This window comes from Macaca thibetana, chromosome 4 (assembly GCF_024542745.1).
Source record: "Macaca thibetana thibetana isolate TM-01 chromosome 4, ASM2454274v1, whole genome shotgun sequence".
Classification (NCBI taxonomy): domain Eukaryota; kingdom Metazoa; phylum Chordata; class Mammalia; order Primates; family Cercopithecidae; genus Macaca; species Macaca thibetana.
The window spans coordinates 8,349,515-8,362,564 of NC_065581.1; the positions used below are offsets into that span (position 1 = coordinate 8,349,515).

A 13,050-nucleotide genomic window follows, 5' to 3' on the forward strand; every position below is an offset into this window, starting at 1 on the left:
TGGCTTCTTCCAAAAACAATCCTAGAGGAACTAGGAGATGGGGGAGGGTGGCGAAGTAGGGAGAAAGGAAGGGAGAGAGGGTGAGAGACAGTGAGAGAGAGTGGGGGAGAGGAAGACAGACATATTGATTCAGACAGACAGACATGTGAATTCTAGGAAAAAACAAAACAATACCAAAAGTGAGATGTTCTGGGGAGACTGAGGCTGTCTTAACCTTGGAGTTATGGACTAGAAGCACAGAAGGCAGCAAGGTGCAGAAGGCAGTGAGAAGGCTTGGAGAGAAACTGCCAATGGCTATGCTAAAGTGTGTAATTACTGGTTAAAGAAAAAAAGACGACTAAAAAATATCTACCATTGGAAACAGAATGATTAGAAGAGAGCCCAAGAATTTAAAATAACCATGATAAAGATAACACAATTAGGAACAATACTGGTAGCATAAAGCAGAACCAATAAATCATTTAAAAAATCCAGGTAGAACTATTAGGTCTGAATACATAACAGTTGAAATATAAAAAAACGTCACCACGACAAAGGGGATAAACAGCAGGTTGAACAGATGAAGAACAAATTAGGACACTGAAAGACCAGACTGAGAAACTTGCTCAGAAGCAGCAAGAAACAGCAGAGATGGAAACCATGAGAGAATAGCTCAGGGATATGTAGATGAAAGTAGAACTGCCAACATGTATAGGAGTCCCAGAGGTGGAGGAGAAAAAATAATCAAACTATTAGATATTCCTAGAAACTGTGTTAACAGATAACCCCTTAGAATTATGAAAAAAAAAAAAATCACTACGCACGCTTTGGTTTTATGAGAATGGCAAACTGCTAAGAAATAACTGAACAAATAAAGTGTATGTTAGTAAGATTAGTTTGCAGAATTTACCAAACAGCTGGGACATTTAAAACAATAAATCTCTTAATTCAGTGTGTGACTATCAGCCTGTGAATCTGCACTCTTACTGGTCCCCTAGCCATGGACGTGGTTAGGCCTAATCAATCAATCACCTGTGTAAACAGTGCAGCAGCACTTTTCTGGTTCTATGCTTCTCCTGAATCCAGCATAACTCCTAGCTGTTTAGAGATGGACATCTCTATGACTCAAACTGGCTATGGATGATTCAAATTGGCTATGGTTCATACGCATCTTACAGTAAATTCCCCCAGCCTCACCCTGTTAGATTAAACCTTAAGAGTTTTCAAATATCTTCTTTGATTTAAAGACAGGTGCCCAAGCATCCAAACAGTCCTGAGATTTTATGATTCTGTGTTGTTTAACACAGATATCATAGACCAACATCATCAATTAAAATATAGTTAGACACTAGGGAAAAAGATGATTAGATGATTACTTGTGTTTATGAAATGTCTCTGGTTTATATACAAAAATTATTCTAAACAATTACAATTAAGATCTATCAATCAATGAATTTTGGAATGTATGAAAAAATCAATTCCTAAGTGCTTATATACTGTTGAGTAAGAAATGAAACACAATAAACATTTTAATTGATCTGCTTTTTATTTCTTTCACTGGAACCAGTACTAGGAGAAAAATAATGGGGGGAGAGCCCTATAATGAGATCTATAATAATCAGACTCCAAAGTGTTATTGCTGTTATTTTCTATTGTGAAAAATTATCCACATTTCTTTACTTATCTATTTAAATCTTATCAATTGTGTAAAAACTGATTAAAATGGTCTATGTTTTAGAAATTTGGGGAGTTATCATAGGATTAAGATATTTAGTAAAACACATTTTTGTGATAAAAGACTCAGAAGAATCCCTTAAGTGTTAAGACCTACTTCCCTAACGCCCTGTAATTCACAGTTCATTCTGAAACAGCAGTAAATCACCGATGTGAATATTGTCTTCATAATGTCACTACAAAACAGCATAAAAACTATCTTAACTACATGCCATAAAATTAAAACAGCAGACCATGACTGGGAGAGAACTACAGGTTTATCTTACTTTCATGAAGATTTTTAAAAAGGTAACATTTATGGAGAAAGTTCGTGAATATTAAATCTTTCAAACACCTACAATGATTAAAAAACTCTTTCTGCTTATGCCAGCAACTCTCCAACATAAGATTGCTGTTCAGTTTGCTACGGCAGGCCACAGAGAATGTGAGGTTTGAAAAGCAAACGGAACAAACTGGGGTGAAAATTATTTTGATAATTTCAGATGTCCTGATATTGAAAACTTCTGAAAGTTTGTATGCTACACCCTAGATGCTCCACGTATGGTCCATGGACCAGCAACATTAGCATCACTTGCAAGTGTGTTGGAACAAAATCTTATGTCCCACCCAACCCTACTGAATTCAGATCCTGTTTTTTCTTTTTAAAAAACTAGATCCTCAGGTGGTACATGTGCACACTGAGGTTTTAGAAGCACTACCGCCGTGGCGAAATATTCTGAAAACTTAGGGTTAATGTGATGTGTTTTTATATAACAATAACATTATTTATATAACAATCATAGCAAATCTTCCCTAGACTGGAAGGTTTTCAATAGTATGGGTTATAGTTTATTCTTTTTGCATGCTCAGCATCCAGTATAATGCCTGGCTCATATTTGGCCCAGTGAAGATGAATGAATAAATGCCATTACAGTAAAAATAGAGCAGTCATGTCAGTGAGGCTACATTAGCTATTTACAAATGTTAAGACAGCTGGCTCAATGGGCAAGAATAGGGACATTCAATAGGAACAATAAAGCAGAATAAGTGAAAATGTAAAATATTTTCGCTCAGACACATAATAGAGAAAACTTATCAAGTGTTTAATCAGGAAGAAAACACACAGCAAAGGTTTTGAGTGTCAAAATGCATAACGTGATGATTTGATAACCATGTAATTAGTTTTAGAGTTGGGGCTGGCCATGCTGGAAAGACTAATGATGTGACCGTAGGTTTGGAACTTTGAGCCATGCAACACCAACCCAACCTCTGGGGAAGGAAGGAAAGCTGAAGATAAAGTTCAGTCACATGGCCAATGATTTAATCGATCCTATGGGCTATATAGTGAAACTCCAATAAAAACCATATACCAAGACTTGGGAGAGCTTCCCTGGCTTGAACACATGGATGTACCAGGAGGGTGATGCATTGTAAGGATATGGAAGCTAGTGTTTGCAACTATCTATATAAGAGCAAACGTGATTTTGTAATGCATACATATTTGCAGTGTGCTAAGCCACATTACTGGCCCATTGCTGGTCAAGTTTTACTAAAATGCTATGCTTACTGATCAAATAAGAATCTAGAATGTAAAGTGGGTTCAAAATCTAGAATATAAAGTAGGTTTAAGGTAAAAAACACTTGGGAAAATTAAAAGCATTTGATAACAGTTCAGACAATGTTCTTTAGCTAATAGTTCTTTAATGATAGTTAACAAGCATAATGCCTGCAGTACAGTTCTGATCCTTACTACCCAGAATTAGGTCAAATGTCACATGTATTAGTCAGGGCTCTCAGAGGGACAGAACTAATAGGATATATATAAAAAAATATAATATATATGTATGTATAATATATATAATATATATTTATATATTATATATATATGAAAAGGGGAGTTTATTAAGTATTAACTCACATGATCACAAGGTCCCACAATAGGCTGTCTGCAGGCTGAGGAGCAAGGAGAGACAGTCCGAGTTCCAAAACTGAAGAACTTGGAGTCTGACGTTCCAGGGCAGGAGAGCATGGGAGAAAGATGTAAGCTGGGAGGCTAGGCCAGTCTCGCCTTTTTCTGGGAGGCTAGGCCAGTCTTGGACATTTTTCTGCCTGCTTTATATTCGCTGGCAGCTGACTAGATGGTACCCGCTAGATTGAGGGTGGGTCTTCCTTCCCCAGCCCATTGACTCAAATGTTAATCTCCTTTGGCAACACCTTCACAGACACACACAGGATCAATACTTTGCATCATTCAATCCAATCAAGTTGACACTCAGTATTAACCACCGCAAGTCTACCCCTTGTTAACTTGAACCCATACATATCTCCTGAGATCATACATAATCTTCAAATAAAGACAATAATAAAGTCATAATCATGCCTAACATAATACAACTATCCTTCATACAACTGGAAATGCACCAGTCCCCAACCCAAATACTATTACATAAAGTTAACAATACTTAAATGCTGATATGAAGTCAATAAATCTTATGTCACATGATAAAGGAAAGGAAAATAAAATGAAGATACTTTCTTAGTACAAGTGTATACATGCATAAACATGTTTTTAACAAAAGGAGGAGGAAATATTCATGACAGTTACAGTCCTTGCTTCTGTAGCTGGTCATGTGGTCATAGCTGGTATTGATGACTACCTTCTTCTACTACCCATTCTGTATTCCTTTTGCCTTCAGCAAGCACCTCAGCAGATCGTGGCTTTTTTTCCTGGTGGAGTGACCCAAATCTTCATTCCAGAGGGGTCTGGATCATTTGTAGTCCTGCCTGGATTGGGCTGTTGTAGTTTCCCATCGACCTTAATCACAGGGGATGGTAATACTAAGAGACACTGATCTCCCGTATTCCATGCATACTCTTCCTTACCTCTGTTATGGAGTAATAGACTGATTTCTTTTTTTTTTTTTTTTTTTTTTTTTGAGACAGAGTCTGGCTCTGTCGCCCGGGCTGGAGTGCAGTGGCCGGATCTCAGCTCACTGCAAGCTCCGCCCCCCGGGTTTACGCCATTCTCCTGCCTCAGCCTCCCGAGTAGCTGGGACTACAGGCGCCCGCCGCCTCGCCCGGCTAGTTTTTTGTATTTTTTAGTAGAGACGGGGTTTCACCGTGTTAGCCAGGATGGTCTCGATCTCCTGACCTAGTGATCCGCCCGTCTCGGCCTCCCAAAGTGCTGGGATTACAGGCTTGAGCCACTGCGCCCGGCCGGTATAGACTGATTTCATCTTGATAGTCTGGGTCAATCACCCCAGTCAACACTGTAACTCCCTTCTTAGTCTGTTGACTTAAAGGTAGGAGGAGCCCAAAGTGTCCAGGTGGCAATCTTAACTTCCAGTTTAATGGACCATTGTTGTGTCTCCTGGTGGCAGCATTCCTCCCTCTGGTACTAAGAACTTTAGGCCAGCAGAATGTAATGTCACCAGAACAGGAAGCAAAAATTTTGCTAGTGGATCACTAGGGGTGATGGTGAGTGGTGCCACTTCCACTTTCATCCCTTGATTCCTGGACCCGTGAATCCTGGCTATGGGAGAAATTGTACCATATATTGGATACTGATTCAGAGCATACACGGACTTTTGGAGAACTTTGCCCCAGCCCTGCAAAGTATTGTCACCTAGTTAGCGTTGTAATTGTGACTTCAGAAGGTCATTCCACCTTCTATCAATACAGCTTCTTCAAGAAGATGGGCAACATGGTAAGACCAGTGAATTCCATGAGCATGAGTCCACTGCCACACTCCTTTAGCTGTAAAGTGAGTGCCTTGATCAGAGGCAATGCTATGTGGAATACCATGACAGTGGATAAGGCATTCTGTGAGTCCACGGATGGCAGTCTTGGCAGAAGCATTATGTGAAGGATAGGCAAACCCATATCCAGAGTGAATGTCTATTCCAGTGAGGACAAACCTCTGCCCTTTCCATGATGGAAGAGGTCAATATAATCATCCTGCCACCAGGTAGCTGGCTGATCACGCTGAGAAATGGTGCCATATCTAGGGCTCAGTATTTGTCTCTGCTGCTGGCAAATTTGGCACTGAGCAGTGGCCATAGCAAGGTCGGCCTTGGTGAGTGGAAGTCCATGTTGCTAAGTCCATGAGTAACCTCCATCCCTGTCACCATGGCCACTTTATTCATGACAGGGGAGGCTGGGGAAAGAGGCTGAGTGGTGTCCACAGAACGGGTCATCCTATCCACTTGATTATTAAACTCCTCCTCCATTGAGGTCACCTGTTGGTGAGCACTCACATAGGATACAGATATCTTCACATTTTTTCACCACTCAGAGAGGTCCATCCACATACCTCTTCCCCAAATTTGTCACCAATTTTCCAATCATGCTGCTTCCAAGCCCTTGACCATCCAGCCAAACCATTGGCTACAGCCCATGAATCAGTATATAATCCTACATCTGGCCACTTTTCCTTCCATGCAAAGTGCACAACCAGGTGCAGTGCTAGAAGTTCTGCCCACTGGGAAGATTTTTCCTTCACTGCTGTCCTTCAGGGACGTCCTAGAAAAGGGCTGTAGTGCTGCCGCTGTCCACTTTCAGGTGGTGCTTGCATATTGTGCAGAACCAGCTGTGAACCAGACCCTAGTCTTCTCTTCCTCTGTCAACTGATCATAGGAAACTCCCCATGAGGCCATCAATGCAGGCTGGAGGAGGGAAGGCAGGGTGGCAGGAGTGGAGACCATGGCCATTTGAGCCACTTCCTCATGTAACTTACTCGTGCCTTCAGGACCTGCTCAAATCCAATCACATATATACCACTTCCATTTGATGATGGAATACTGCTGTGCACGACCCGCTTTATGGCTAGATGGGTCAGAAAGCACCCAGTTCATGATAGGCAATTCAGGTTGCATGGTGACTTGATGACTCATAGTCAAACATTCAATTTCCACCAAAGCCCTGTAACAGGCCAAGAGCTGTCTCTCAAAAGGAGAGTAGTTATCTGCAGAAGATGGCAGGGCCTTTCTCTGAAATTCTAGAGGTCTCCGCTGTGATTCACCCACGCTCCAAACAGCATCCCTATCTGTCACTGACACCTCAAGCACCATTGGATCTGCTGGGTCATGTGGTCCAAGTGGCACAGCTGCTTGCCTAGCAGCTTGGACCTGTTGCAGACCCTTCTCCTGTTCTAGACCCCACTAAAAACTGGCAGCCTTTTGGGTCACTCGATAAATAGGCCAGAGTAACACACCTAAATGAGGAATGTGTTGCCTCCAAAACCCAAATACACTCACTAGGCCTTGTGCCCCTTTCTTGGTTGGGGAGTGTTGGGAGGGGGTGGGAAATGCAGCAACTTATCCTTCGCCTTAGAAGGAGTGTCTCCACAGGCCCCACACCACTGGACCCCTAGAAATTTGACTGAAGTAGAAGGTCCCTGAATTTTAGTTGGATTTATTTCACATCCTCTGGCATGCGAATGTTTCACCAATAAGTCCAGTGTGTTTGTTACTTCTTGCTCACTGGATCCAATCAGCATAATGTCATCAATGTAATGGACCTGTGTGATATCTTGCGGAAGCAAAAAGCAATCAAGGTCTCTCCAAATAAGATTCTGACACAAAGCCTGAGAATTGACATACCCCTGAGGTAGGACAGTAAAGGTATATTGTTGGCCTTGCCAGCCGAAGGCAAATTGTTTCTGGTGAGCCTTATGGACAGGAATGGAGAAAAAGGCATTTGCCAAGTCAATGGCTGCATACCAGGTACTAGGAGATGTGTTAATTTACTCAAGCAATGAAACCACATCTGGTACAGCAACTGCAATTGGAGTCACCACTTGGTTAAGCTTATGATAATCCACTGTCATTCTCCAAGATTCATCTGTCTTCTGCAAATGCCAAATGGGAGATATTTGAATGGGGATGTGGTGGGGAATCACCACTCCTGCATCTTTCAAGTCTTTGATGGTGGCGCTAATCTCTTCAATCCCTTTGGGAATGCGATATCATTTTTCATTTACTATTTTTCTAGGTAAAGGCAGCTCTAATGGCTTGCATTTGGCCTTTCCCACCATAAGAGCCCTCACCCTACCAGTCAGGGAGCCAATGTGAGGATTCTGCCAGCTGCTAAGTATGTCTATGCCAATTATGCATTCTGGCACTGGAGAAATGACCAAAGGATGAGTTTGGGGACCCACTGGACCCACTGTAAGTCGGAGCTGAGCTTTATGAAACTCCATTACCTGATCTCCATAAGCTCCTACTTCTAACTGGAGGACCACAATGACATTTTGGATTCCCTGGAATCAGTGTCAGCTCAGAGCCAGTGTCCAGTAGTCCCAGAAATGTCTGATCATTTCCCTTCCCCAGTGCACAGTTACCCTGGTAAAAGGCCAAAGGTCTCCTGGGGGAAGGATGGGAGAAAGAATCACTGCATGAATTGTTGGTATGTAGTGGGGTCCTTCCTCAAGAAGGACCTCCCCTTCATTCAAGGGGTTCTAGGTCTGTAAACTGGCTCAAGTCTGGAAATGGATTGAGGGGCCGTGATTCTCTGTTTTTATAATTCAAATTAGTCTTTTATCCATTTGATCTAGAAGTTTTGTCCTTGTATAAATTAAGTAGAAATGCAGTAGGCTTCCTATCAATTTCACTTCTAGGAACATCGTGATTAATTAGCCAATGCCACAGCTCTACACGAGTCAGACTATTCTGATTGTTGCTTTGCCTCTGCTGTCCATTATGTATTCTCAATGTATTTAAATTTTGTAGTGAGTGACTGTGGTTCCCACTTTTGGATCTGGCATACAGAGAAGAGCAATTACAGGAATCTTCAAAGATGCAGGTGCTGCCCTCACAAATCTATTTTGCAAGGCATTGGTCAAGGGTATATATTCTGGACCCTCCCAGCTGGGATGAGTAGATCTAAAGTGGCTAATCCACTCCACTATGCCACACTCCCTAAGCCTTTGGATCCCTTCCTCTACATTAAACCAAGGGACATCAGGCATTTCCAACTTGTTCACAGTGGGCCATCTTTTAATCCATATTTCAGCTAACCAAGCAAATAAACTACTAGAACCTTTAACTCCCCAAGCTGCAACATTAAAATCATAGTCCCTACTTAGTGGGTCCAAATCAATAAATTCAGCCTGATCCAACTCTATGTTCCTTCCACCATTATCCCATACCCTTAATATCCATTCCCATGCCTGTTCTCCAGATTTCTGTTTATATAAAGAACTCTAAACAGTTCGAGTGGAGCACACCTCCTCATGGGTCACACTCTCAACCTCACCTCTAGAGGCCTGCTGGGACTTTAGTTATAGGTCTAGAAGCAAACAGGGGTATTAGGGGTGGCTCCGGAGGAGAATTGACATTATTTTGCCTGGCAACTGCCTCAAGGGAGGCCATCACTATTGCATCAAGTAGCGCAGGACTTATCTCCTCAGACAAAGGTGGAAACGCTGATGGCAGCATGGGTCAGCGAGATGTTGCTACTACTGGGGATGGAGAAGCTGTTCCTTGTAGCAAAAAAGGTTCCTCAGTGTTTACAAACTCAGTGTTCCCAGCTTCATCAGGGTCCTCCTACACATCCCCATTCCAAGTTGCAGGATCCCATTCCTTTCCAACAAATGTCTCACTTTAACAGTAGACACCTGGCAAGGCTGTGCATGCACCTTTCACTGCAGGTCAGCCAGTGACATGAAAAAAGCTTGTGTTCATTTTTCCACAATTTCAGCTCTATCTCTACAGGAGATAAGACTCTGACTCAGTGCAATCTTAGCAGATTTGAGGCTCAGTATCTGCTTCTGAAGCCAGAAGACAGAGTCCCTGAGTTCATCATTTTCTTTCATCACATTGTCCACTGAACTTAGGAGGAACCAACCAGCTTCATTATGTTCCTTGGTTCTCCACATGTGGACAAAGGTATTATGTACAGTCACTAAACTCCTTGCCTCTCATGAGTGGTGAATCAGGAGTGTCAAATGCATTTATTTTGCATAACTCTTTAAACAGTTCAGGCCAAAAGGACTATCAGTGTTCTCCACACTATTGGAAGTAGAGTCCTTAGCATTTTTCGGTTTAATCATATTAAGCAGCCAACTCCAGAAACCCTAAAACCAACGAAAGAACTCCATCCTTAATATTCTGTTCCTCTAGAACCATCCCTGGTACCAAAATCTGTATTAGTCATGGTTCTCTAGAGGGACAGAACTAATAGAACTAATAGAATATAATATTTCATATATATATATAAATATATATATATTTATATATATATATAAATAGGGATCTTGTTAAGTATTAACTTACACAAACACAAGGTCCCACAATAGGCTCTCTGCAAGCTTGAGGAGCAAGTCCAAGTCTCAAAACTGAAGAACCTGGAGTCTGATGTTCAAGAGTGGGAAGCATCCAGCATGGGAGCAAGATGTAAGCTGGGAGGCTAGGCCAGTCTCACCTTTTCCTGGGAGGCTAGGCCAGTCTTGCACATTTCTCTGCCTGCTTTATATTTGCTGGCAGCTGATTAGATGGTGCCCACCAGATTAAAGGTAGGTGTGCCTTCCCCAGCCCACTGACTTAAATGTTAATCTCCTTTGGCAACACCCTCACAGACACACCCAGCATCAATACTTTGCATCCTTCAATCCAATCAAGTTGACACTCAGTATTAACCATCACATCACAGGTGAAGGACACACTCTCCATGAGACTGCCCTCACTTCAGAGAACAGTTGCAAGCTTTGGCGTTCCCAGGCCATTTACACTTCTGACAAATCGACTGCAAATTCAAGGGTTCTCGTTATCCTTAGAGGTTCAACAATTCATGAGAATGCCTTACAAAACTCATGAAAGCATTGTACTTTCAATTTCAATTTCATTATAAAGAATACAAATCAGGACCAGCCAAAAGAAGAGATCCATAGGGCAAGGTCTGGGAGGCTTGCAAACACTAAGCTTTTGTGTCCTGAGGAGACACATCACCCTCCTGAACACCCACGTGTATCATGAACCAGGGAAGCTCTTTCAACCTCAGTGTACAGTTTCTACTGGAGTTTCACTATATAGCCCATAGGACTGACCGATTAAATCATTGTCCATGTGACTAAACTTAATCTTCAGCTTCCCTTCCATCCCTGAATGTTGGGCAGATAGGACATGGCTCAAAGCCCCAACCCCACAGTCACATCCTTAGTCTTTTCAGCATGGCCAGCCCCAACCCTGAAACTATCTAGGGACCAACCATGAATAACCACACTCCTATCAATTGGAAAATGCCAAGGACTTAGAGGCTGCCTCCCAAGAACTAGGGACAATGGTCAGCCAACCTCCTTGTTATGCAACATGGTTGTACTGAGAATTCTGGCTTGGCTGGCTTACCTCTAGGTCAGTCTTAACATAGTGATCGCAGAAGCTGGCCAGTTTCTACTATTGTTGTTGTTGTTGTTGCACTGAATATTATGCCATAAAATAAAACACGATATGGCAGAATTTAGAACATCATTTCTCCAGAATATTTTTGATCTACTGGTGCTTGTCCTTTGATTAGTCTTGCATGACAGATATTTACTGAGTACCTACTGACAGGCACCTAATGTAAACACAGCTGAAGAAATAGTTTCTATCTACATACTGCTTAAAACAAACACATCTACCTATATTGTAATGTCTCAATCAAATGATCTCACATATTCTTTACTTAGAAACGCTTTCTTATGCGTTGTCTTAATTTGGGCTGCTCAGGTTGATACCAGAAAGCACCATGGGCTGGGGGTCTAAGACAACAGAAACTTATTTCTCAGTTCTGGAGACCGAAGTCCAAGACCAGGGTGCCATCATGGTTATGTTCAGGTGAGGGCTCTCTTCTGGGTTGCAGACTGCTGACTTCTTGTATCATCACATGGTGTGAAGAGGGCAAGAGAGCTCCCTGCGGTCTCTTTTATAAAGGCACTAATCCCATTCACAAGGCCTCCACTCTCAGTATACTTTCAAATGTTGATTTCCTTTACTACAGAAATCATTCCATATTTCAGACTATTCATTACAAATTAGTGAGGTGAAGTTTACTTCCATCTAATGGCAAATGATAAAAGAAATGGAGTTTAAAGGGTAAGACTGGCAAGTAGTGATTTTCAAACAGTGCTAAATTGTTTAAAATTGAAGGGTGGAATGATGTTGATAATAGGGAGACAGAGGTAAAATATTAGGGAAGTGTAGAGGCAAAATAATGCTTTGATAAGTCAAATTTATATTTTATTAAAGATCTGAGAAAGTTGATAAGTTTTTTTTCAAGCACAAACCCTTTTTTCTTAAAAGTTTAAGGCAGCATAATGAAATATGCATTAAGATCCCTTCTATCTTAAGACAGGAAAAATTTAAAATGATTACCACTAGGGAAAAAACAACAACTGTATCTTAGCAAATGGGCAAATGAAAACCAGTCAGAATTCCTCATGCTGGACCCCTCCATGATACAGGCTCTGTTGTACCTGCATATGCACATAATAGTTTAAAGCAGCCATCAGAATCCAACAGAATTTTAAGAATGAGAGTAACTATTCCAAGTATATTATACTCACAAAATATAAACAGTGTCCCCAAGAGCACTAAGCTTTTTAAAACCAATATTATTTATATTGAAAATGAAGAATAACAGAATTAAAAAAAAATACAATAGAAGCAATTCTAAAAATCACTGCTAAAAATAAGTGCCCAAATCTTTGAATTTAAACTCGAAACTATACATGCAACATTGATATGGTCTGAATATTTGTGTCCCCCTGAAATTCATATGTTGAAATCCTAACTCCCAAAGTGATTGTATTAAGTAGTGGGGCCTTTTGGGAGGTGATCAGGTCATGAGGGCAGAGTCCTTGAAAATGGGATTAGCACCCAAGGGAGCTGGTTTGGCCCTTCATCATATAAGGACATAATAAGAAGCCTCCTTCTATGAACCAGAAAGCAGGCCCCCACTAAATCTGCCAGCACCTCCAACTTGGACTTCCAGACATCAGAACTGTGGGAAATAAATTTCCATTGTTTACAAGCTACCCATTCACGGTATTTTACATAGCAGCCTGAATGTGCTAAGGGAGAAAATATTGTCCCAATTTGCTAACTCTACTTGTTTCTTAAATTTATTCTATTTTGTCCTCAAACTTCCAAATTAAATCTCACTTTTATGGAAAAAACTAGGATAATTTTATAATTATTTTATTATAATTTTGAGACATCAATTACTTTTTCTTCAATTAAAAAAAATCCAATCATGAATCCTTTGGTATTACTTGGGCAAACTGTAGCACATTTTTCTTATGATACATACTTCCATGATGCAGAATGATGTCTGTTTTTACTACCTTGCCTATATTCTACATAAAACTTAAAGCATGTCTTC

At 41.1% G+C, this 13,050-nt stretch overlaps 1 protein-coding gene across 1 annotated transcript in view; it reads right to left on the reverse strand.

Annotated features, from left to right (window-relative positions):
- BLOC1S5 (biogenesis of lysosomal organelles complex 1 subunit 5) overlaps positions 1-13,050 on the reverse strand; it is a 995,078-nt gene that overhangs the window by 394,499 nt on the left and 587,529 nt on the right. The gene's annotated exons all lie outside the window — the stretch shown is intronic.